Here is a 25,541-nt window from a genome sequence, read left to right as displayed (position 1 = left end):
GACTCCACGAAAATTTTATAAGTTGGTACATCAAGAGGCACTGTGCATAGAGTAAAAAGGCAACCCACAGAGTGGGAGAAAATATTTGCAAATCATATTTCTGACAAGAGATTGGTATCCGGAATATACAGAGATGTTTTAAAACTGAACAACTAAAAAACAAGCCAATTCAAATATGGGCAAAGGACTTGAAGAGACAGTTCTCCAAAGACTTATGAATGGCGTATAAGCACATGAAAAGACGCTCAACACCACTAATCATTAGGGAAATGCAAATCAAAACCACAATGAGACACCACCTCACACCCACTAAGATGAGTGCTACAGGAAAGACAGAAAACAACATGTGTTGGACAGGATGCGGTGAAATGGGAATCCGTGTACACTGTTGATAGGAATGTAAAATGGTGCAGCCGCTATGGAAAACAGTATGAATGTTCCTCAAAAAATTGAACATAGAATTATCACATGATCCAGCAATTCCACTTCTGGATATACACCCAAAAGATCTGAAAGCAGAGCCTTGAAGAGATATTTGTACACCCATGTTTATAGCAGTATTATTCACAATAGCTAAAACGTGGAAACAACCCCAGTGTCCACTGACACATGAATGGGTACACAAAATGTAGTATATCCATACAACAGAATATTATTCAGCATTACAAAGGAAGCAAATTCTGCAATATGCTACATGTGTATTAACCTTGGGGACATTATGCTAACAGAAATAAGCCAGTCACAAAAAGAAAAATACTGTATGATTCCACTAACACAAGGAACTGAGATTAGTCAAAATCACAGAGATGGAAAGTGGAATGGTGGCTGCCAAGGGCTGGGGGAGGGGAGAAGGGAGACTTACCCTTTAATAGGTATAGAGTTTCAGATTTATAAGAGTAATGGGGATGAATGGTGGCGATGACTGTGCAACAGCGTAAATGTATTTAACGCCACAGAAGTATACACTTAAAAATGGTTAAGATGTCACGCTTTTTGTTATGTATATTTTAACTCAATATACAAAAAGAAAAAAAAAAGAAATTAGCTATCAAGGCACAAAAAGACATAGTGGACTTTTAAATACATATTGTTAAGTGAAAGAACCCAACTGGAGAAGGTTATATACTCTGTTCCATAGTTTTCATATATTCCAATCACACGACATTCTAGACAAGGCAAAACCATAGAAACAGTATAAAGATCAGTGTTGCCAGGAGTTGGAAGGCAAGGGATGAAGAGGCAGAGCACAGGGAATTTAGGACAATCCAATTCTTCTGTAGGCTCTGTCATGGTGGATACATGAGATTATGCATTTGTCAAAATCCAAGTACGTGACAGTGAGACAGTGAACCCTAATGTAAACCACTGACTTGGTTACGAACACTGTAGCAGCATCAGCTCCTCACTTGTAAGGAATGAACTGCACTAACACAGGTGGTCATGCAAGATGTTAACAGTAGGGGAAACTGTAGGGGAGGAGGGAGAAACGCTTTGCACTGTCTGCTGAATTTCTCTGTCCATCTAAAACTTTCCTAAAAACAATCTATTAATTAAAAATTAATCAATGGAAGGTAGGGAGTGGGTAGAAATATGGAGGAAACAAGAATATCAGAATATTAATGTGTTGAAGCTGGATAATAGGGACATGGGGGGCTATCACACTTTTCGGTTTAATTTGTGTATGTTAAAGGTTTTCCACAATAAAACATTTTTAAAGCTCCAGGTTAAATCTAGATTATATGTACAAAGAATCAAAGAATGTGAAGAAAACATATTTTTGAAGCAAGTACTTAAGGGGTACACTGAGGGAATGTGCAATCACACTGGATAGAGAGTGAACGTCCTGGTTCCACCAGGAAGGTTCAGAGCTCAGTGAGCAAGGCAGGGGACAGCACAGTCAGGGAAATGACAGATAATGAACACGGAAAAATGTTCGCCCTCGCTGGTCACAGAAATGCCAACGATGGGCCCTGACAGAACTGCCAGAAGATTTACAACGTTGTGACACTCACAGTTAGAGCGGGCTCAGGGACAGTGTACCACGTCCTGTGAGAAGCCCAATCATCACCGGCTTTCTGGAGGGCAAACCTCTCAAACCCTGGAACTTGCAGGCCACTGGCTCGGCTGTTCTGTTGTACAGAATCGGTCCAAAAACAAAGGTATTGGGTAAAGATGATAGACTGAATAAACACATGTAGAGCCCCCTTGACATAAAATCCCTAAAAAATGACCCAAAGATTCCTTGATTGTTGAACAAATTCATAATAGCCCTGAGAACCATCAAGAGAGCTGACATTTTGAGGAAGACATCAAAGAGAGACAGCAGCTGGTGACAGGGGACCCCAGTGGGGAGCTCCTGGTGGGCCATGGAAACCAAGCCAGAGCGCCCTCTCCCTCTCCCCCTCCTCTCCCTGCCGCTCACCTAACACCTCCTGCATCGCCCCTCCACTCCCAGCCACTGCCCACATCACACTCCAGGAACACAGGAAGAGAGGCACAGGGTGCCCTTTCCACCAGCACATCTGTCCTCTTGTTCTCTGCACCTCCCCTGGCGGTGAAGCCCAGCCCTGCATCTCCTCAGGGCCCAGCATGCTCCTCCCTGACCCTCAGGCTCCTCCTCTCCATCCAGTCCTACCTGCAGCAACTGTTAGCTCATCTCCACCTTACAAACAAAACTCTCCCTTGGACGCATGCTCCTTTTTGGCTATTGTCCACTTTCCTGACTCCCCTTCATGGCTAAACCTCTTAAGTAAAGTGTCCCATCCCTACTGCCCTCCCATGGCCCCCCTTCACCCACTCGAGACCTAGCTTCATTCCCACCCTCTCAAGGAGACTGAGGTCACCAGTGATCCCATGTGGCCAAGTCCAGCCATCTTTTCTCCATTCTGATCAGAGCTGTATCCCACCCAGCAGAGCACCCCTCCTTTCTGCAATACCCTTTTCCCCTCGTGGCTCCTGCGACTCCATGCTCCACCGTTTCAGTCTCCTTTCCTGGACCCTCTTCAGCTGCACCTCTGTAAACACTGCCTGCTCCTAGGCTGGGCCCTCATCCCTTCTACAGCTGCAGTGTCTCCAGGAGACCTCATTCAATTCCATGGTTTTAAACATCTCTGACCTCATCCTGACTCTGCAGACACACTGATGCAACTTTAAGAGGATAGGTGCTGGCTCCCCAGTGTCAGCACCTAAGAAGTATTTCAGATTCGATTCCTTTCAAAATTTTACTGTCATATGAGTTCCAAAGTAGCATCAAATATTTCCAAAAAGGAGGAAAAATTTGGCAACAATAAATAGTAGTGAACAAAGTAACCAATAAAACGTCTACTTGCATATAACCATCGTTGCTTGATGGGGAAAATAAGAACATAGAACTAAGTAAGATCAGACAGTCTCGAGCTAGGGAGTGGAAGGTGATGAGTTGGGAGTGTAGAACACAGGAACTGATCGATTCTAAGCATTTACAGAAAGAGAGGCAGAAATCGTTGTTCCTAAAAGCTGAAAGACACCCACTAGAAGAATAGAAAAATCATGAGAAAGCCTAACAAATTAAAAATTAAATTAAATGGTAGACTCAACTTCCAATTTATTGATAATCACAATTGTAAATGGATCAAATTGCTCTATAAAAAGATGAAGGCTCTCGAGTTGAGTTAAAATATAGTTATAAAATAAAGGTATATAATATGGTTGAAAATAAGGAGATAAAGAAATAAGACTTTAAATGGGACAAAAAGGGGTTCTCTGTGTTGATAACTGTCAGGAACACTTATACACCTAACAATATGGTCTTGAAACATAAAGCAAAACTGGACAAACAATAAGACACAGGCACCTCAAGAATCACAGGGAAACCTACCTTACCTCTCTTAGAAATCCACAAGTCAAGTGATACAGTAAGTTAGGAAACAGATCTGATGATGAACACAAAAAAGCTAGATCTAGACTCAGCCCAAGGGACAACAACATAAGCAACTAGTGGAGAGGAAACATTCTTCTCAAACCACAATGAAACAGTCACCACAATGGACTGTGTGCTAAGCCACAGTGAAATCTCTAAAGAGTCCAAAAAGCAGAAATCTATGTGACCATATTACCGGACCTTAAAACAATAAAAGTAAAAAATAATCACAAAATATTGGCTCCCCTCCCCTAACCTATCCACTTGAAAATCTATCCAAACCCTTCTAAATCTCTCAGGTTAAAGAGGGAATCCAGACAGACAGGACAACCTCTTTAGAAATGAATAGCAATGAGAGGAGCATGAGATAAATCTATGGCATGGGGACAAAGGAACAGAAGAAGGGACACAGACTCCACTGCAGGTATCAGGGAATATCAACTGTACACGAAGAAGCTGAGCACTTCCCTCCAGGAGCCAGAACAACACCACAATAAAACCAACATCAGCAGAATGAAGTGAGGATTCACAAGACAGGAACAACAATGTAGACCTGAGCAATGGAGTCAAGGGCTGACTGTCTGGAAAGACCTGTAACAGTGAGAAACCTTGCGCAATCTGACCAAGAGGAACAGACAAAGGCATCAGGTACAAGAAACTACAGAAACAGCTTTAACGTGATAGGAGAACATAGGGGATAACTCTGACCAGGACATCAGCGGTCCTCGACTGGAGCTGTCCTTCCCCCGGGATGCATCTGGAAACACGCAGGATGGGTTTTGTTTCTTGCTTTGTGTTTTCTTAATGGTTGTTGCCCTGGGGGTCCGGGAGGTCCTGAACAGCCTGTCATATAGAGCCGTTTCCCTCCTGAAGTGTTACTGACATCTGGGAAGACAAGCACTGATCCAGATTAAATGAACAATGTGGTAGGGAAATGTTCTCCATGGGTGTATAACAGGCAAAAGATGGTACCCTCAATACATAAGGAATATCGAGAAACCAATGTTTACAAGGACTAAACTGTAAAAGAGCAGGAAAATCAGAAATGTAGCCAATAAACACACCAACAATATTCCAACCTATTTGTACAGGTAGAGAAATATGTATGTAAAGCACAGGAAATAGTCTAGGAGATTACACACCAAATTTTACTACCAACAAGGAATAAAAGTTGGGAGGTATGTGAGAAATAGGAGTTTTTACCACTTGTTAGCTTGTATATTTCTGGAGTGTTTTAATTTTTACAAAAGAGAATGTATTCTACTCAAAAAGATGTTTCAAATTTTAAAGAAATTATTAAAATGTTCAAAATGACTTCAGTTCAAGGATATTCATTAAAACATGAAGGGAAAGAACCCCCCCATGACTTTAAGAGTCTCCTGTAACTATTCTAATAGTTGCTATGTCGATTTTATTTCACATTTAGATCCTAACTCATTGGAATTTACATTTGTTTGAGGGATGCAACAGAAGCTGATTTTCTCCTGTTCAAGTGGAAAACCAACCATCCAGGAACCATTCATTGCATAGGTCTGGCTTTCCCAGCAGACCTGCAATGCCTCCTTCCCCACCTGCTAAACCCTGACAACTACCGCTGCCTCTGGAGCACCCTAGAGCGAGCGGGGTGAGCTCTGCAACCTGGGCTCCCTGTCTACAAGGGGCAGCTACCAGCAGAGCCTTCTCCCAAGACAGCAGCAGGCATGCTGCACACAGAAGTGCTCAGGGGCCATCTGCTGCGGAGCAGGAAACCCCTCATGATGAGCAGGCAGTGGGGGAGCCCCGAGCACCGGGACTGACCTCGGCGGGGGGCAGCAGGCTGCTAAGGCAGGGAGCCCCTCCCTTCAGCTCGTCCAGCTCCTCCTGCAGCTTGTGCACCTGGTTGTCGGCGGCTGCCCCTCTTCAGCTCACCGTTCTTCTCCACCTGCTCCCGCAGGCGGCACCCGTGCTCCTGTTCCTCCTGGAGCAGAAGCAGTAGGAGTGCAGCAGTCGAGGAGATCTTGGGCCCCCAGTGCTGACAGGATGACTCAGCTGAGGGACGTGGGGCCGGTGTTGCTGTGCTCGCCCCGCACAGCTTCTGCGGCTGGCTTCAGGGTGACATCCGTCGGAGGGTGGAGGGGCTCTGGGAGGGTTTCTGAGGCATCATTGTGAATGATGAACTTGGGGGTTCTGGGCCAAGCTCTCATCAGGCCCCAGGCTGGTCCCGCTGCAGCTGGGCTCCACATCCTTCTTCAGCCTCTTTTGGTCAACAGCCTCTCAAGGGACAGATGGCCTCTCTTGAGTGTGCTCTGAGAAGAAACTGTAAGAAGGAAGCCAGCCAATAAATCTACACGCCCCAATCCTGAGGGATAAAGTCATCCACGGAAATGCCACTCTTACCCAGCAGGCCCTGGCTGGGAAGAGGGGGTCTCATCACCAGCATCTACAGCAGACGTGTTTGCATCTCCTTGGCTGCCTAATGCTGTGGAGGCCACACTGTCTCCTGGAGTTCCTTCCAGAGATTGCGCCCAATCCTGACTGGCAGCTTCCTGGGCGGCACTGGGTGCGTGTTCACCCTGCAGAGCGGGTTACTTCCACTTGCGGGACCACGGCTGGGCCCTCAGCTTTTCCCTCAAGGACCACAATAAACCTGAAACTCCTTTCCCATCTGCTTCACGCACATGTTCCTCAGGCCCCCGGTGGCCTTCCTAGTGTCCTTTCTCCTGGAGCGGCCGTGGCCTTCAGCCCCCACTTCTCGGTCAGGTGGAAGATGGAGGGCGTGGCCATGGCTTGAGCACATAGTACTGATCCTCCAGCCTTTCCTAGAGCTGTTTTTGGTGAAATATTCACTACAGACGAAAGAATGCTTAGTGGGGTCCAGTCACCCCTGTGAACAGCTTTTAACCACTGGACCAGATGTTTTGAGCCCATTATGTGGAGCCTGCAAGGATAAATGAAAAAGTAATTAGAAAGAAAGAATTAAATGTTTCCCCCTAAAATAATCAGCTATAAAAGCAAAACAAGTGTTTTTGGGAACACCCACACCTGTAGCCACTTTGCCCATTTAAACCTTTAGTAAAGATTTAAGGAACACCTGCTTGCAACTTATTACTGGAATAGAAACATGAAAGACCCACTGTCTAACTTAAGGAGGTGACCGTCTGTAGGGCAGAGAAGGAAGGAAGGTGAGGACCTCCTCCCAGGCTGTGGTAAGTGCCCTGTAGGGACACAGACGTTCTGGCAGATAACACAGGATGGCATCAAGACAACAGGAAAGGCTTCAAGAAGCCTCAGAAATAGTTCTTAGAAGCTCATGGCTGCCCAATCCTCCTGCTGTCCCTAGGATACAAGACTTTGGGTGCTAAAACGGGGAGGGTTGGTCCCCCTATTTCAAAGCCAGGCCAGGTGTTGGCCAGCAGAGCCTCCCAGGCACCCAGCAGGGCGCCTGGCCCCAGCTCTGCTCAAGCAGCTGAGGATGCGAGACCACCGCCAAGGGGAGGTCAACCCCAAGAGCTGTGGATCTGTATTACTCCTGTCCTCCCACTACAAGGAGGAAAGCTGCTTCCTGTACAAATCAACCAGCCCCTGCAAGGTACTGACCAAGACACTTCATAATCTCTTCTCCTCATTAAGGTAAAATCTCTATTTAGACCAAACTGCACGTGGGGAGTTGGGGGGGGTCTGTCCCGAGGGCTTTCTGTTCCACTTGAGGTCATCTAACCCCCCTGAGGCCACTGTGGACCAGACCAGGTGGATACTAGGTCCTCAGGGAGTTCCAAGCAACATGACTTTCTAACCTTTCTCAATGCTTTGTGACTATTTACCAAAGGACCCCTACCTCATTTGCCCCCAGACCACATTAGACCATGACACATGCCAAGAGCCACCTTCTCTGCAGGGCTTTGCCTCATTCTCAAAAACAGTAACAAAACTTTTGGGACACAGGCTCTGCAGGAAACCGTCAAGAAAGCAGGGTGGCTGACCTCTGAAACAAGCTCATGTTACTAGTTCTTTGGATAGATTGTAACAACTTCCAAATTAGAACAAACCACTGTAAACCTTCAATAAGACTACAGACAACAAGTGGCATTCAGGTCTTTCAAAATTCAATAACAACCTGCAACATGAAACAAAATGATCTGCCAGGAGGTTTTCAAAGTAGAATGTCTTCAGCGCACTGTTCTGGGACCTCCAGTGTGGAGTCCACAGGAAAGGATTCATTGAACTAGCTGAATTCCAGAAGCCCTCATGAAGGGAGCCAGGCCAGGGGGAAAGCAAACCCCTCACCCTGCTGTAGGAGCCCAAGGACGATGTGTAGAGAGGAGCCCCTTCACCGAGTCCCCGAGGTAAGCCTCCCGGTGAGGAGTGGGCCGTGCCCTCCTCCACCCAGGATGCTGTCAGATGCAGAATCCAAGTCCACATGGTCAGCCTCCCTATGAGGAGTGGACTGTGCCCTGCTCCCCCAGGATGCTGTCAGATGCCCAGTCTGCAGGGTCAGCCTCCCCGTGAGGAGTGGGCCTCGCCCTGCTCCACCTAGGATGCTGTCAGATGCAGAGTCCCAAGTGTAAATCTCCCCTTGAGGAGTGGGCTGAACCCTGCTCCTCCCAGGATGCTGTCTGAGTCCAAGTCCACAGGGTCAGCCTTCCCATGAGGAGTGGGCCTTGACCTGCTCTGCCCAGGATGCTGTCAGACACCTCTCCAGCACTCACCTCCACCTGCAGAGCCACCTTTCCCTGCACTGCCAGGAACCTTCTAGCAACAGAGCATCTGGGAGGTGTATCCATCCAGCAGGTACAAGCTGCATTTGCTCAGCCACATTCATGATTGCAGAGATCAAGGCAGGCTCCCTGCCATCAAAAGAGCAGAAAAGTCACAGCAAATCCAAGAAGATAGTGACCTAAGGAAGAGCGTTTCCTGACTATCCTGTTACTTGACATTGTTGACACTAGCCCAAATCAGTGGAGAGCAGGGTGGCTGTAGGGTGGGGGTGAGAGGGTGGTGGAGGCCATAAGGTGGGCGCTGGTGGCTGTGGGGTGGCCATGGTGGCCCGAGGTGCCCCGAGCAGAGACGGTGGCGCAGACCACAGCTACACAGCACCCAGCGCTGACTCACCTGCTGGACAGGCCCCGAGTACAAAGTGCTGCCCACCTCAGGCTGGACCTCATGGGGGGCTGACTGGGCAGTGGCGGCCAGTTACCTGTGGAAGGAGACGGTGGTTTCTCCTCGTTGCCTGGCCAATGGGAACAGATCGTGGCCGCACAGCGAACACCATCTCAGGCCTCAGGCTGTTGCACCGCCAGGCTCCGTCCCCCTCCTCACCACCCCTGAGTGGGACCACCACGAGGGTAGAGCTCTGGGCAATACTCTATGGGATGTGGAACTGGTCCCCGTGGCCTACAGGACAGCAAGATGGCAGCACTTACTCCAGCCACCCCCAGTGCACAGTTCTGATCGTTCTTGAGCTTCTGTTAGTGTTTCTTTATATAAAAACAAGCCATTGCGAATGCATGCTTTTCTTTGCATGTTTGTCCTTGTAATGAGCAGTCAGACTCCGCACTTTTTGATGTGTGCTGACAGCTTACGCCTCTCCTCTCCCTCTTCCCCTCATGTCCACACCTGGACAAGCTGAAGAGCAAGTCCAGAGTCTCCCTTCTCTGGCATTGGCTTCGGATCCAACCACACAAGCCCCTGTATGTGTGCAGAACTCTCGCCCTGGTCTCAACCCTGGCAAAGATTTCTTGCTTTGACCAAACTTTAGTCAGGATCCTGAACCTTTTCCTAGGTTTGTCTGTGCACTTCCTTGTAAAATCCAGTTTTAGTAAGAACCTTGCTAAGTCAGTTTAAGCAGAACCCACACCCGTAGATCTGATCACCCTCGAGATCTGCTTGGGCTCCTCCACGTCCCCCACCATCCCTCAGGTGGTGTCTGATAACTCTGGCCTGGCTTCGGTAATAATCCTGTTAGGTCAGGTTAGCTATAAACCCCAACACTTGTTTTTTCTCTTAGTAATTTTCCATCTCCTGACCCCTACCATGCTGCCTGGCCGTGAATGCTCACTTGCCCATGCTGCATTCAAAGTCGAGCCCAATCTCATTTCTCCCCAGCTGTGAATCCCATCACAGTGGTCTCTACATATTGCAGTGGTTCTGAATAAAATATGCCTTACCATTTTTGACAAGTGTCATTGAATATTTTTTCTTTAAAACCTCCAACCACGATAAAAACCCAGGCCTGGTTTCTTTCCTTGCTCCCTCAAGCCATTTCAGAGCTGCTTGTGATTTTGGCCCTGCTCTCCTCAGAGACGTCTATTATGTGAGTCATAAGACTTTTGCTAACTTCTGTGTGTGTGTGGAGGGGGACATACACCAGCATCAGTCTCTCCATGGCAACCATAGCACTTACCAGTGAGCAGTAGTATTTTGAAAGGAATCTCTTTCTCTGGGCGGTAGGTCTCAACAGTGAGTTCAAAATATTCAGTGAACGATGTACTAAACAGTTGTGCTGTCATCCAGGCTTTGTTGTTCCATTTGAGCATTGACTCTAAGTTAAAGTTACCGGATGCATTACCCCTAACAAGAAAGCGAGCCTGTACAAAGGCCCGGGGGGGTGGATTGGAGGGGGAGGGGAGAGAACAGGATCAGTTAGAGGAACCAGAGGTCAGAGTGTGAGACAGGAGTTGGAGAAGGAGCCAGAGCAGTCAATAACAGCACAGCAGCCAGGTCAAGTCCCTGTGCACCATGTCTGGGAGTCAGGATCTTCTAATAGCAGTCAGTGGGGGAGCCCCACTTCTGCTTGGATCTCTGGGGGACAAGAAGGCAGTGTCTTACCACGTCTGTCTGTCCACAGCTCCCAGACCCTGGCCAGGGAGCACTAAGCACTGATGCAGAAGTACCTGCACCTGCTGCAGATCGTGGAGATGAGAAGACAGTGGCCAAGCAGCTACGGCAGCAGATCGAGAATGGGGAGATCAATATCGAGTGGCTGAAGGCAGAGGTGACTGCTGACGAGGGGTGCAGAAGAGGGTGGCCAGGGTGCCCAGGGCACAGGCCCAACACCTCACACTCCAGGCTTCAGCAGGATCGGGGGGGCACATGACCGGCAGCGGGGACCAGCTTCCAGCCACAGCTAAGCCAGTCTCCAAAAGTAAATTTAGTGATGCTGGCAGAGAGGGAAGGGCCTTAGTCAGATCTGAGTTCAGATCTGCCACTTGACAGTTGCAACTTGACAGTTGCAACTTGGAGAGCGCCCCCCCCATCCTCTATGCGTCCATTCCTTCATCTATAAAACAGCCTTTTTATACTTGCCTGACAAGGGTGTGAGGATTGAGTGAGGTTATTTATGGGCGAGTTTTTATTTACTCTGCTGATGACCACATTGAGTAAGCATCCCCACATTATCAGCTGAAGAGTCCGGGGACACAGGGTCCTGGTAGGTCATCATAGTGTGGGCTCCTGGCTCAGTTCCAAGCAGTCGTTCTCTCTGCCTGTCATAAGAGCTCCTACAGGGGCTCACCGGCTCCAGGCTCATTGGTCTGGAGGCCATGCTGTTGCTAAGTTAAGCCTTCTAGAACTTCACTACTCAAAATGTGGTCCATGAAGCAAGAGCATGTTGGAAATGCAGAATCTCAGGCCCTGCCCAGACCTCCGGAATCAGAATCTGCACTTTCACAACATCTCAGTCGATTGCCATTTACATTAAAGCTTGGGAGGCGCTGGCTCTCTGTCCCTTAGACGCCCCTCACCAGCTGTCTACCCCAGCGCCGAATGATGTGATTGCCTCTCCCCCCTCAAGAAGGACACTGCCTTCTTGTCCCCCAGAGATCCAAGCATGTTCACCAGATGCTCAGAGCCATTTGGCCACGTCACACGAGGACCGTGGACTCTGAGCTGAGGATGGGAAAATGGAAACATAGATTCTAACGAGGGTCGGCTGCATGATTTGTAGGGCCTGAGGCAAGGGAAAAATGCAAGGCCCTGGGTGGAGTCGGGGAAGTCGACCTCCCCTTCTCACAGCCCACCAACCCACCCATGGCAGACAGGCGCCCCCCCAATTTCAACCTCCAACCTCCTCTAACCTCTGTGCCATGATACACTTGGTACCTAGATGAGGGGTGGGCAAGATGTCCCTGCTGAGTCACCCACCTAGTGCCCAGGCATTGTCCCTCACCCTGCCCTGAGACACCATCGGGATTGCACTGCACCCACTCTTACTGCACCTACACCGAGGCTCCTGAAGAGGGTTGAGGGTGACTCACGGAGGGATGTGAGTTTTCCTTGCTGACTAGACCCATTTGCTCCCAGAGAGAGGGTAGAGGAGGTCATGGGTTCTGGGGTGCCAGCATGTGGGGAGCAAGCAGCTGAGAGACCATCCCAGTGAGGCAGCAGGAGGCAGGAACACATGGGGGCTGAGGCTCCAAGCCCCTGGGGTGTGCTCCATTGTTCCATCAGATGTTACTCATGAAAACAAATTAAAAGAGAAATGGTTAAGAACTACAAGGTTGCAACTGCGGAACTTGAAGCCCCAAGCATGGGGCCTTCTGAGCATAAGACCCCATCACATGACTTTGAAGCCAGCTCTGCCTGGAATGTTCAAAGATCTGAAGTTGCCAATTCCACCTTATGGTGCCGCTGCCAAGCTCTGAACTGATGGTCACGTCAGCTCGGAACTTGAGGTTGAACAAAAGTTTCAGATTCCATACACCTCCTCTACCCTGCACCAGGCACTGTCAGACATGCTTCCTTAGTCAGTCCCCATAGCTATAATCATAGGATTGAATGAGGAAGGGGACTAAGAGAACTCAAGTCATCTGCCCAAGCTCACACAGCTGGGAGGTGGCAGAGCCAGGACTAGAACCCACGTCTCCTTGTCTACTTGCTAGTCTTGCCACTCTTCTCATAGCCTCTTCCCATGTCACTCCTGGGATGGGGGCTTGTCCCGAGTCTAAACCATCTGGTTCACTCTGAGATCTATCCTAGCCCTACACATATCCCTGAAACCAAGCTGAGTCCTTGTTAGGGACCAGGGAATAGGTCTAGGGACCAGCACCAGGTTAGTGGCTTCATGATCAAGGGTGTCGGGTGTCATTCATTCACTCACTCACTCATTCACTAACTGCCTAAGATCAGCTGACCACTGCCTCATCCTCTTCCCCAGGCTCCTCTTCCCTCATCACTTGGGGATCCAGCCAGTGCTCCCTGGTCATGAGCTGTGCACATCTTGGCCTTTGCACATGCTGGGGCTTCTGTTTGGAGTGCCCCTGCCACCCCCACGCTTCCCTGCCTGGTGGGATCCTACCAAGCTCGAATGCCTCCTCCTGGGGACTCTCATCCCAGAATGTTCTCCTTGCCCCCTGCTCCCACGGCTTTCCCACCCTCAGCATGCCATGTCAGAGCCAGGTCCTTGGGTGTCTGTCCCCAACCCGGCCTGGTGAGACCTCCTTGAAAGCAGGGGTGTCCTTTATCACTCTGTCCCTTCTGCCTCACACATAGTAGGTACTCTGTAAGGGCTTGATGAATGAATGGGCATCAGGACTACCCTTAAGGTCTGATTGGGGTAGAGTGTGATTGGTGCCATAATAGAGTTTGCGGTGTGAACCCAGCTAGAAAATGAGTCATTTTATGGCCAAAGAAGGTGTGGGTTCATGTCGCATATGGCCTTGAAAGGTTTCAGGTGTTGGTAGGCCAGAGAAGGGGTGGGTGCAAAAGGCAGGGCCCTCTCTGGTGCTGGGGAGCACAAAACTGGTCAGTTTTGAGTGAAAGTGTGTGTGTGTGTGTGTGTGTTTGTCAGTGTGGCAGCAGAGGCCTGTTTGGTGGGAATTTGGAGCAACGTTTTCAACTGAGTGCATTACTCTCCAGGGCAAAGGATTTCTTTAAGAAGACTGAAAGATCAGCTTGGTAAAGCCTTCTGGCTGTAGTCTCTCTCTCTCACTGTCTCTCACTCTCTCTCACTCTCACTCACTCTCACTCACACACACACATCCACATCCTGCAGGGCAGAGGACACCTGTGTGCTCTGGAGGGGCTTTAGGAGGGTGAAACAGAGCCCATTTCCCAGGTAGTAGGCCATCAGGTAGGCAGGAGGCACTGAGAAGCCAAGTAAGTGATGAGTGACGCCCGTGACAAAGATAGAGTGTCTTAGAAAGTCAGAGCTGGGAGGGATCTGAGAACTCAGAGGTCCACAGAAGAGGGAGGACTTATCCAAGGTCACTCCAAGGTCACTTCCACTGCTAGAATCCAGGCTTAACCTTGGGTCTCCTGGCTGCAGATCCTTGGCCTGTGGCTGCCCCACAACTTATTCCTTCCTTGCTGGGGAGACGAGCCAGATAAAAGGTGCATGTTCGGGAACCACTGTGTCAGCTGGATGGCCTCAAGCTCTCATGGTCCACCTGATAGTCAGAAAAATTCCTCAAGCCCCATCCCACTTATTCCTGAGGATTTTTAGGGTCTTCCATTTTCATGGCCACGTCTGGCTTCTAATTCTGCTCTCCTGGCTTCTTGTATCACTTCTCACAGTGGCTGTCTTCACTCGGTCTTGACTGCTCCTTACCCCCGTGTGGGCACTCCTTGTGTCCATCAGGTGGAGCTAGATTCTGCTGCAATTACAAACAGCCCCCAAGTCTCAGTGGCTTAAAACAACAAAGATTGCTTTTTCTCTCACACTGTGTGTCCATTGTGGGTTCCGCTCCACAACATTCTCACTCAGAGTCAGGGTCACAGGCTGATGGGTCTCCCACAATCAGGAAATTCACCAGTCCCGTGGCAGGGGAAGCAACGTGGCAAATGGTGCCTGACAGCACTGCTCACATTTCATTGGACAAAGTGAGTCACTTGAACACACTCAACTTCAGGGGCTTGGGAAGTACAGTCCTGCCCTGTCCCAGGAGGACAACCAGAGTATCCAGGAAAGACCTAATGACACCCAACTGGCTCCTCTTTCAGTCCCCAAGCCTCTGACACAAGCCAAGTATAGACCAGACTTTCTGAAAGGCTTAGATACAGTAGAAGGTGTTTGCAGTACTGAAACAGAAAATGGCTTAAAGGTGAATAGAAGACATCCTTGCCCTTCTGTCACTCAGCCTTTCCTGCTACACGGATTTCTTGCTGACCTCCTCTCCTCACACTGGCCTCTCTCCACATGCTTCCAACGCCATTTTGTTGGTGGTGGGGGTGTTCATAATCTCTTTATCTGCCAAGACCCTCGCCCCCGTCCAGTGATGTGCTGGAGCTGGCTTATACCAATTTGCAAGTTTGTTGTGAAATTTTCAAGACTCTTTCAAGCTTGTTATTCGCCCTTTGGTAGCTTAAAATGGGCCAAGGTTGGAATGTTTACACCATGGAAATCAGCCAGTGCTACCAGTCAGAGTTTTTTTTTTAGAGAGCTGGTCATTAATCCTTTACCAATATACCCTTGTATACACTTTCTTCAGGACCAGCTAAATACTTTGCTGGGTCCAGTGCAAAATGAAAATGCAAGGCTCTTAAGAATTTCAAGGCAACAACAACAGAGCCTGAAACCAGGCATTAGGCCCTTCTAAGTGGGCTGTGGACAGGTCACACATCAAGGACATTGGCCCTGTCTCTACTCCATGTATACTTTCCATCCCTGGAGCCCCAACCCACAGCCATGTCTCCCTAGAGGTAACGGGAGAGCATACTCAAACAAAAGTCTGCACAAAATTTATTAAGCAAAACTATCCAGCTCTGCTTAGTCTCTTCTTTTCCATCTAAACAGCCCTCTTGGGCCTTATCTTTTGTAACCAAAAAGCTCCAAGGACCATCTAAAACAAAGGGAGCATCCTCCTCTGAGAAGAATCCTCCCCTCCTCTAGAATCTTCAGTTTGGCACCATTTCATTGTTTTAATAGTTATTTTTCTCCCATTTATGATTGGAAGTAAGTTGGGATGGCTCAGGCAGCTCTAAAGGGCAGGGTAGGAGTTTAGAGATGGTGGTGATATTTTACTGACTTGGTAGCACTCAGAATCCTGCAAGCCTGACTCTGCAAGAAACTGCAGAGATCTTTAGTTCAGGGTTTAAGGTAAAGCTGTAGCCATGGAATCAGGTTTGCAAACCAACTTTGACATGGAGAGGGCCGCCTTGACCCCTCCCCAGTCAGCCCCTCTGCAGGGCCCACTCTGTGCCTTGAGTCCTATTTCCCATGTTCCTCCTGCCATCCCCAACCCTGCTGTCCTGCACTCAACACCCTGTCATACCCTGCATCTTTGTTCACACCATCCCCTCTGCTCCAATTCCTTCCATTCTATAACACACTTGCTGGGCTCCTTTTTTTCTTTGTGAGGAAGATAAGCCCTGAGCTAAAATCCATGCCAATCCTCCTCTTTTTGCTGAGGAAGACTGGCCCTGGGTTAACATCTGTGCCCATGTTCCTCCACTTTTATATGGGATGACACCACAACATGGCCTGACATGAGGTGCATCGGTGCAGGCCCGGGATCTGAACCCGGGCCGCCAGCAGCGGAGCTCGTGCACTTAACTGCTACACCACGGGGCCAGCGCAGTTGGGATCCTGTTTTGTCCTGCAAAACCTCTGGGTAGCGGTTGTGGCTTCCATGGTGAGACCCTCCCACTGCAGGAGGTGTGCACCTTGTTGGAGTATAAGTTACCTCTGTGGGTATCTGACTCTCTTCTTAGGCTGGAAGCTCCTCCAGGGAAGGGATCTGACTTATCCACCTCTGGCTGTGTCTCACCCGTGCCCAGCTTGGTGCCCACCACAGAGACTCCATCAGGACATGCTGACAGGATTGGCACAAAGGGAGACAGAGATGGGCATCTCTTAGGCTTGGAAGAGGCCAGAGGGAATGGAGGAAGGAGAGAGAACTGAGTTGTGTGGCAGCTGTTTGAAAAGCAAGAAGTACAGAGATCTTTAGCAAAACTTTGCTAACAAAAGAGAGAAAACCCAGGACTAATTCCTCCACCAATGACTGCACTGACTAAATGCATTCTGAATTAAAGACACTGTCTCCAGAGAGGGGACTGGGGTGTGGCAGGAGCCTATGAGCAGTGCTGCTAAGGAGTGTGACAAATGAGGGTTTGCCTCTGATGGGCCAAGAAGGTCAGACTGTGGGGTGGAAAGTGGGCAGGGCTCAGCTGAGACACCAGGCATTGACCCAGTTGGGCAGACAGAGCTGGACTCTAGCTGGCGAGTTGGGGTGTAAGCCAAATTCCAAACTCTCCATGGACATCGTTGACAAGGGTCAGCTGAGCAGGCCCTGATGTCAGCCAAGCAAACCCAGATCCAAAGCAAATGCATCCCCTGAAGGGACCTGCAGGATAAGGGAAAGGAGGCCTCTGCGATCTCAGTGGGGCTGGGGCTCCTGCCACCATCCTGACACTGGTTTGTAGCAGGGTTGGGCCATGGTCCAAGGCTTCTGCAGGGTCCCCAGGCTCACAGCTTTCCAGAGCTTTGCCAACCTGGCCTGATCCTTAAATCAGATTCCCAGACTGCCAGTGTTGCCTATGCAGGGAGCAGAGTGCCTGACCTGACGGCATCTGGTTTTTGCTCTTGTCCCTGAGGAGTAGATGTCTTGTAGACGTATCTGAGAAGGGCGCCATCAGTTTTACATACAGACTAGTCTTACACACACACACACACACACACACACACACATCCCTCCAGCCTAAAGAGAAAAGGATACCACGTGCAGATACCAGAACTGGCAAAGACAGCAGACTGGCATGAGGGTGACGACATCAGGACAGTAAGGGTGCTGACTGGGTATTCACGTGTCTCTGAGCTCTCCACGAGCCTGTGTGTGATTCCCTTAGCTCTTTAGAGTTCAGATCCAAGAACAGCCAGTTTTTCATGTGCCAAGGGTCTCAGAGAATCGAAAAAATAGAAAAGCCTGCATCAGCAATGCATATTTCTCCATTAGATATTTTCAGCCGCTCTTCAAGCACAGGCCGTGGCAGTTTTAGCAACCCAGAAGTGGAGAGCGGGTAACTGTCCCATTTTGCTTTCCAAGTGCTCCATTCACTCAATTGTCAGAGCCCATTCATCCTGCGGTTCAGCAAGTGGCCTTGAGGGACAAAGCCACGTGCCCTGAAAAGGGAGCAGAGCTGGCTCTGTGGCGTGTTTGTGATTTCCTAAGCTACTATCTTTGAACGTCTGCCACACAGCTCAGGGATGTCTCTGCACCCATTCAGCACCTTCCACTCCTGCTCTTGTTGTACTGAGGGAGTGAGACCCCAGGGTGGGGGTTTGCCCTCAGGCAACACACTGCTGGGAGAGGGGACAGCCCCCTGTGACACATCCCCGAGGAGGACAACACCAGGGGCCTCCAACAGCCAAAGTGCTGGGTCATCACAGAGGAGGGAGCAGAGAGCACACGTGGACAATGGGACCAGGGAGGGGCATCTGATGTGGCAGAGAAAGACAGAGACCACGGCAGGGAGATGAGGACAGGCTCCTAGGCTGGGGCTGCCCTGACTCCCGGGGGGGTTCACACTTTCTCTCTGGGCCTGTTTTCCTGTCCACAAATGGGGTGTATGACAGAGTCCCTATGGCATCCCCTCTGCTGTTCAGCTCAAACCCCAGACACACTGGGGAAGTGCCCAGTTCTCCAGGGTGGTAGGAGATGGGGGTTATGAGCAGAGGCAGAGGAGGAACAGTTGGGAGGGGAGGGGGCTGCAGGAAGTAGCAGAAGTCTCTCTGGCATCCTTACAGCTCACCCTGGAGAGGAGACTCGGGCTGTGTTCTGGAGCTGGCTGGCTGGGGAGCATGGGTGGGGAGGAGGATGCTGGGAGGGGAGCCACAGCAAATGTGGCTGCCAGGGGTGCTCAGAGGGCCATTACTCAGCCTGGTGCTAAGCTGCTAGTGAGAAGGCATGTTCCCCAGGGCTCTTTAGGTGGTGACAGGGCACTTGCATGGGAGAATCTGGGTGTTTTTGCTTTTCTGTTTTCCCTCAAAATGGGGTTGTGGAGAGCTAGCATTTACTGAGCACCTTCTCTGCATCAGGCCCTCAAATTGTCCCATTACTTGCAGGGGTGACCTCATTTCACCTTCAGATTCTCCAGGAAAGACCTGAGGTTAAGAGATGTTAGGCATCTTGCTGGAGGTCACACAGCTGAGAAGCAGCATAAGGAGGATTTGAGCCTGCTCTGCGTGGGTCTCAAGCCTTAGCTCTTTTTCACATCATCAGTGGCATTTCCTCTGAATTCTCTAGAGCCCTGAGTTCCTCTAAGATCCTTTAGGGTCACCCCAGCAGGTGGGCACTGAGGGTGCCAGGAAGGCTGGCAGCAAGAGCAGCTCCCATCCTCTGCCGGCTTCTGGGGAGTGTGACCCATGTTTAGGAAAGCCTGTGTTTGGTGTAGAGCTCTGCTGTCACCATCTTGAAATTTTGTCATTTTTTAAAGAAGGGATCCTGCATATTTGCTCTGCACTGGGCCCCACAAGTTACATAGTCTATCCCGCTGATGAGGTTCTCACATAAGGTGTCACTTGAGAAAGGTGTTTGCTGCTAGAGTCCCACGGACGGTGGCAGCCCCTGCCCTCTCTCTGGGCCCCTCAGCTCTTCTGGGAATTGGGGGCAGAGGCCCTTTGAGGGGCAGGAACTCCATGGCCGGAGCTTATACTGTGCTTCCTCTTTCAGTGAGGCCATCGTGTGTTTGCACCACATCTTTACCAAGGCCCGAAGACCTGCATCTCCAGCTGGCCCACTGGGGCCTGGGTGAGCAGCCAGCCCTGGCAGAGGTCCCCAGCCACCACCTGAGAAGTCCCTCTCCAAGGCCCACTCCTCCAGGCTGGCGGCACTTCCATCCTCCCCGAGTGTAACAGTAGCCCCTTAAAAACTCACATAATCCCTCAGAGGGAGCAGAAGAGGAAAGACAAGTTGCCAAAAGCTGTTTTTCTAGGAAAAAGAGATATTTTTAGTTTCTTATCTATTTTCCCTTTTAAAAATAATATATATGAACACATTTGAGAAAATTTGACTATCTAGAAAAGCAGAAATGTTAAAAGCTATATCAACCATAGTTCTCCTTCTCAAAGATAACCACTGTAAACACATTGATGTGTTTTCCTCAAACTTTTTTCTATACACAGATCTTGGGATTCCCCCCCCCATTTGATTTACATAATGTCACACATATGAATATTGAATTTGAATATTGATGTGTTTTTTTTTTTACTTAAGATTACCACATGCTTTTTGATGGCTGTATGATGCTCCAGTACCTGTGAGCATGCCCTCATCCATGCAGCCATCTCCCATCATTGGCTCTTACAGTTGTCGCAACTACTAGAAACACTCATCTCTGCATCTGAAATGTTCATATGAGAGAGCGTCTCCTTGGGACAGGTTTCCAAAAGTAGAATGACAAAGAAAAGGTAGAAGCACGGTCAAGGCTCCCACTCCGTCCACCCTGCGTCACTGCTCTCCGAGCTGGCTGCACCGTCCTGATGGCCCCGAGGGCTGCACAGCAGGACCCCTGCATCGCGCCTCTCCCACACTGAGTGTGACCCTTTTATTATTCACTTTCCTAAGTCAGAGAGCCCCGCTTTTCCCCAAGGTCACAATGAGAAGACTACCTAGAAGGAAAATGTCTGCACTTCCTGTAGTTGCGTCATTGAAGGTGCTGTCCCTTGGGTAGTGTAAGAGCTCCCACTTAAGAGTTTATCGCAAAGGAAGCACGTTTTTCTTTTTTAATGGAGTTTATAAGCAGAGGTTTCAGTGGGTTCATCCCTGCCAATCAAGTATTGAAGGGCAGGTTTGGGGAGATTGGCTGGGCTTTCAGGGGCTGGAAGGTAGGGTATTGTGTATCCAGGAGGTTGGGACAGAGCGGGCCAGAAACAGACCCACCTTGCTGAACCTGGGGAGGCATGGAAGGACAGGGACACACAGATAAAGGGACAGAGAGCTGAGGGGACATGACCCGGGAGGGCATGTCATGTGGGGAGAAGCCCTGGAATGGGGGACTCAAGAGAGCTGGTTCCAGGCCAGCTACTGATTCACCTTATGACCACGGATGGGTCACTTCTGTCACTGGTGGGGCACTCTGGGAGGCCTCTTGGCGGAGCCAGGGCTGAGCGGGATGTGGAGCTGCAATTCAGTTACCACAGAGACCTCAGCTGAACCCCCAAAACTCCGGAGCTGGGTGGCCCTTCAGACCCTTCAGGCAGTCGGGCACACCACAGCACCCACAACAGCCCTCTCTGACCTTCTAATACACAGGTGTCAGAGTAGACGGAGCCCCATCTCTATAAAGATCTGTGACTCTGATGTGGTCCCAATGCCTGGGGCCACCTATCTGGCCCTGGATAGGGCAGTGGTGCCAGAGTCATCCCCAAAGGCAAGGGTGTCTCTGGGTGGGAGGTCTGAGCCTGGCCTTGACCTCCGTGGGTGGGGCTGGGTGACCGAGGGTTTGTGGGGCATCTCACCGAGCAGACATGTTGGCCATCCTGCTGCCCGTGTTCAATTTCTATCAGGAGCTAGTATCCAGCCAGCAGTACAGCCTGCAGACCCTGGCCAACTGCAAGCAGAACAGTGACTGACAAGCTGCTGAAGCACTATGAGGCCAAACTGACTGCAAGGAGAGAGTTTTGGAGACCTTCCTTACTGACCCCATGTTCCAGCTGGCATTTAGCCCTGTCCTTGAGGGCAAATGCATGGGGAGCCCACTGGGGGCCATGACAGTGAGGGCCACATCTGGGAGGAAGCCACACCTGGGGGCACCAGGGGGCCATGGCCGGGAGAGCCCAAGCCCTAACAGGCCCCAGCTCTGGGCTGCCTGGAGAATGGGGTTAGAGCCAGCCCCTGACCTAGTGGACCGCAGGCCTGTCCAGCTCCACAGAGCAGGCAGTGTGGGAAGGCGAGGGGGAGCTCCAGGTCCTGAGCCCACCTCCAGGCCCTTCCTCTTGCTGGCTTAGAGCCTCAAGCTCTGGGCTCTTGCCCTAGACAAGACCCTGGAAAAGTCTTCACATTAGAGTCTGAGATCAGAAGTGCTGTGGGTGTCTGTCCTCAGCCCTGCTCATGGGAGTGCTAGGAGTTCAGAGAACCATCCTCCATCTGCTTTCTCTCGCCCTCTCTACATTGCTGCTTTCTCTGACTTGCTTCATCACAGTCTCTCTCCTTCCTCATCCTTGCCTCTGTCCCTCTCCCCCTGCCTCTCCCTCCTGCAGATTCCCAGGCACATTCTGACACTGCACGAGCTCCTGGCCCACTTTTCACATGCACATCAAGCCAACAGCCTGGACGACGCCAGGGCTAAACTGGGGGGGTTGTCTGGGTGAGCTCGCCTCCCGGGTGCCACCGCCAGTGGACAGGCCAGGGCTGAGGATGCTCCCCAGCGGGAGTTTGCTGAGCCCCAGATGGTAAATCTCATGTTCAGGTTAGGATCCCAGGAGGTGGTGTTTGGGGGACCCCCAGCCTGCCCCACCTGGAAGCAGGGTCCCCGGAGCAATCTGAGTTCACAGCTGAAGCCCAGGGGGCAGTTGGTGGGATGGTGTGGGTGGTTTGCTGTCCCTGGCACAGTTGTGGTTCGAGGAAGGGCCCTGGGCACTCACGTGGGCCCATCTGCCAGGATGGGGATCGGCCCAGGGACTCACAGGCACTCTGCCAACTTCCTCTGTTCTCCAGTGTCAGTGTCTCACAACCTGTGGTATAGGAGCCCCAGAGGGGAGCCTGGGTGGTGGGCCTTCATGAGCCCAAGACGGCAGTCAACAGCAGGCAGTGTCACAAGTGGACAAGCCCATGACTTGTCCAGTGTCAGAGGCCCCAGCCCTCTGGTCAAGGCACCTCCGCTGCCCCTCTTTCAGTCTCCAAAGCCCAGGGGGAACCTTCCTCTGCCAGGGCAGAAGCAGGGGGACCAGGGAGGAGGCGCCTACAACAGCACAGGCAGCAGTTGACGGTGGCCTGCACCAGGTGGTGGCAGTGGAGGTGAGGAGGAGGTTCAGATTCAGGGTGTGTTTTGAAGATGGAACCAACAGGAGTTTTTGATGCATTAGATGTGGGGAGAGAGAAGATGGGAGTCAAGGGCGATTCCAGAGTTTTTGGCTGAGAAAGCAGAAGGTTAGAGTTGCTGCTAACGGGGATGGAGAAAGGTGCAGGAGGGGCAGGTGTGGAGGGGGAATCTTTCTTGTTTCATTGGAGCTTAACTGGGGGCATGTTGAACTTGAGATGGATAACAGTTGTGGAGAGGACAAGAAGAGAGCAGGGCATTTGAGTCTGGAGTGTAAGGGAGCGAGCCATTCGGGAGCCATCAGCTCGGAGATGGGATTATAGTCACAAGACTGGTGAGATCACCAGGGGAGTGAGTTTAGGCAGGAACGAGATGTGCACCAGGAGCTAGGCCCGTGGCTCTGCACCTTATGGAGGCCAAGATATGATGAGCAGCCTTGTACTCAGTGATGGGCTGCCAGAAGCTGCAAAGGAGTGTCGGTCTGCAACGTGTGAGGTGCTGTCCCCAGCTCTGCCAACCACTCAGTGCCCTAAATGGCTTCCCGAGTCCAGCAAGAGGCAGCCAGTAGGGCCACGGATCCCAGCTGGGCAGAGGGAGGACCAGGCTGGACCAGGGCAGGGCACAGGCCCCGGAGTGGAGGTTCATTCAGGGAGCAGATGTAATCAGAGCGTGATTGTAGACTAACAGAAACCATTGTGGGGTGGAGACCCCAGTGCTCTCGTGCCGCAAGTAGCCAAATCCTGCACACTTCCCCAAGGAGAAGACTTGGGACACCAGCGAGGCTCCTCATCCCTGCGGGTTGCCCTGTCCTGGTGCGGGCAGGGGTGAGGAAGGCACATGGGTGCCAAGGCATTTATTCTAAGATCCTGATCCCCTTTCCCACAGCCTACTCGTCCTTTGTCCCACCTGATCACCTGTACCTGGCCTGAACACAGCCCTACTGGCACAGAAGAGGGTTTTCCTACCTTTCATCCTCCTCTCTCCCTCCGGGGAATGAGGCAAGCTCCCAGCCCGGCAGGAAGCCATCAGATAACAAACCCTCCCTGGCTGTGCTCAGAAACACTCCTCCCCTGGGGCTGGCTCTCTCCTACCTCTGGCCTTTGTCCTGCTTTTTCTTCTGAACCTCATCTCTTGGGCTCAATGTAACCCAGGTCATCAGTTTCAGTTCCCCCGGGAGCCTGCGGCCCTGGGAACTCCTCCCCAGCTGCGTGTACGGTGTGGCTTTCAGCACAAAACCCAGCCGGGGCTGGCAGGAGTCCTGAGCAGCTGCAGCTGGCACTTGTCTAACAGTGAAACTAGTGTTGCTACTCTGGGATCGCCCCCTTGTTTGTAGCAAATACGGCCCTCCTCAGCAAAATCCCCACCCTCTTCAAAAGAAATGGTTCTGCTTACTTTTGCTCACCTCCAAATATGAGTCCATCTCCAGGGAACTAGCATATCTTTGAAAGGTGCCTCCCTAGAAGAGGGCTAGGGCCTGGGTTGCTGAGAGCATTGCTGGGAGGGACGGACTGAGGCTCCTAAGGAAGAGACCCCATCTCCATGCCCCAATCTGATAACCAGAAAACAACGGATGATAATAGTTTTATAATACAACTTTGAAACCAGTGATAATAGCAACAGTGATCACTGCCCTTTATTCAAGCACCTGCCGTGTGGGCTGGGCCTGAGGTCAGCACGTGAAATGCGTTGTCGGGGGAAGAGAGAATCTCCCTCTGCCCTTTTCCTTAAGGTTCTTAAGGCTAGCCAAATAATTAACAAGACAGGTTAGCAGGAGAAAATAATACCAAGTTTAATAACATGTATACATGGGAGAAAGCAGGGACACTGCGTTTCTCCACAATAACAGAAATTCTCGTCTTAAATACCATGTTCAACCAATGACAAAGGAGGATGTTGGGGGTGGGGGTGTCAGTTACAGGAGATTATCACTAAAGCACTGTAAACAAGAGTAAGGTTTATTATGCAGTTTTAAGGCCTCACCTTCCACATTGATAAGTTTCTAGAAATGAGGTCATCCCCCCTCTTCCCAATACAGAGAGGGAGATACCTTTACAAAGGGAGACTTCCCTTGTAAATGATTGTCTGGCAACTCCTCGCAGGGCCATCCAGAGAATGTGGCCAGAGAGACAGAACTTCCGATAAGATGGGCTTGTTGGTGCCTTTTCTATTGTAACCTCTATCCTACATTATCTTTATAGCAGTCATGATAATAACTCCTTCCTGAAACAGATCTTTTGTTTTAAATTCTTTAGGCAGTTTGGGAGGGGAAACTCAAATATTCTTCCTGAGTTCCCTGAGTCCTTATTGTCTTCAGCTCGAAATAATCCACATACCAGAGTGGTGCTTCCTGGGGTAGCTTGCCCTGAGCACCATCAGCGTTCTCTTCCATCCTCACTCTGACCTTCTACAGGTGAGCAAACTGAGAGTCAGAAGGGCCCAGTAATTGCTCATCACGCTGAGTTCATTAATCACGGATCCAGCTCAACCAGTGTCATCTCTCATTGCTCGGAGGGTTAAATTGGACAGTGTCTACTACCACACACATTAACCAGCCCTCTTGGTGATCTGGTCGTGCTTGTAGAATTTGAGGCATCAGCAGACAAATAAGAGGTTTTGTGCTTTTCTTGGAGTAGGTGGGGTACTTTTTCCAGACTCTCCTCCCCACAAAATTACTAACATCCTAAGATTCCTGAAAACCCACCAAGGCTCTTACAAAGTTGGCAAATCACAGGCCTCTTTTCCCACCAATGCTATT

General features: G+C 50.4%; 1 long non-coding RNA gene across 3 annotated transcripts in view; it reads right to left on the bottom strand.

The window, feature by feature from the left end:
• Positions 1-25,541, bottom strand: part of LOC131398868 (uncharacterized) — an 86,926-nt gene that overhangs the window by 44,993 nt on the left and 16,392 nt on the right. For all 3 annotated transcript variants that reach the window (XR_009217014.1, XR_009217015.1, XR_009217016.1), the window contains exons 2-3: positions 8,584-8,721; positions 5,696-6,815 (exon numbers count right to left, since the gene is read on the bottom strand). This is a non-coding gene — a long non-coding RNA (uncharacterized LOC131398868). The remainder of the gene's footprint in view (positions 1-5,695; positions 6,816-8,583; positions 8,722-25,541) is intronic.

Source organism: Diceros bicornis, chromosome 36 (genome assembly GCF_020826845.1).
Source record: "Diceros bicornis minor isolate mBicDic1 chromosome 36, mDicBic1.mat.cur, whole genome shotgun sequence".
Lineage (NCBI taxonomy): Eukaryota > Metazoa > Chordata > Mammalia > Perissodactyla > Rhinocerotidae > Diceros > Diceros bicornis.
This window is presented reverse-complemented; position numbering and strand designations above follow the sequence as displayed.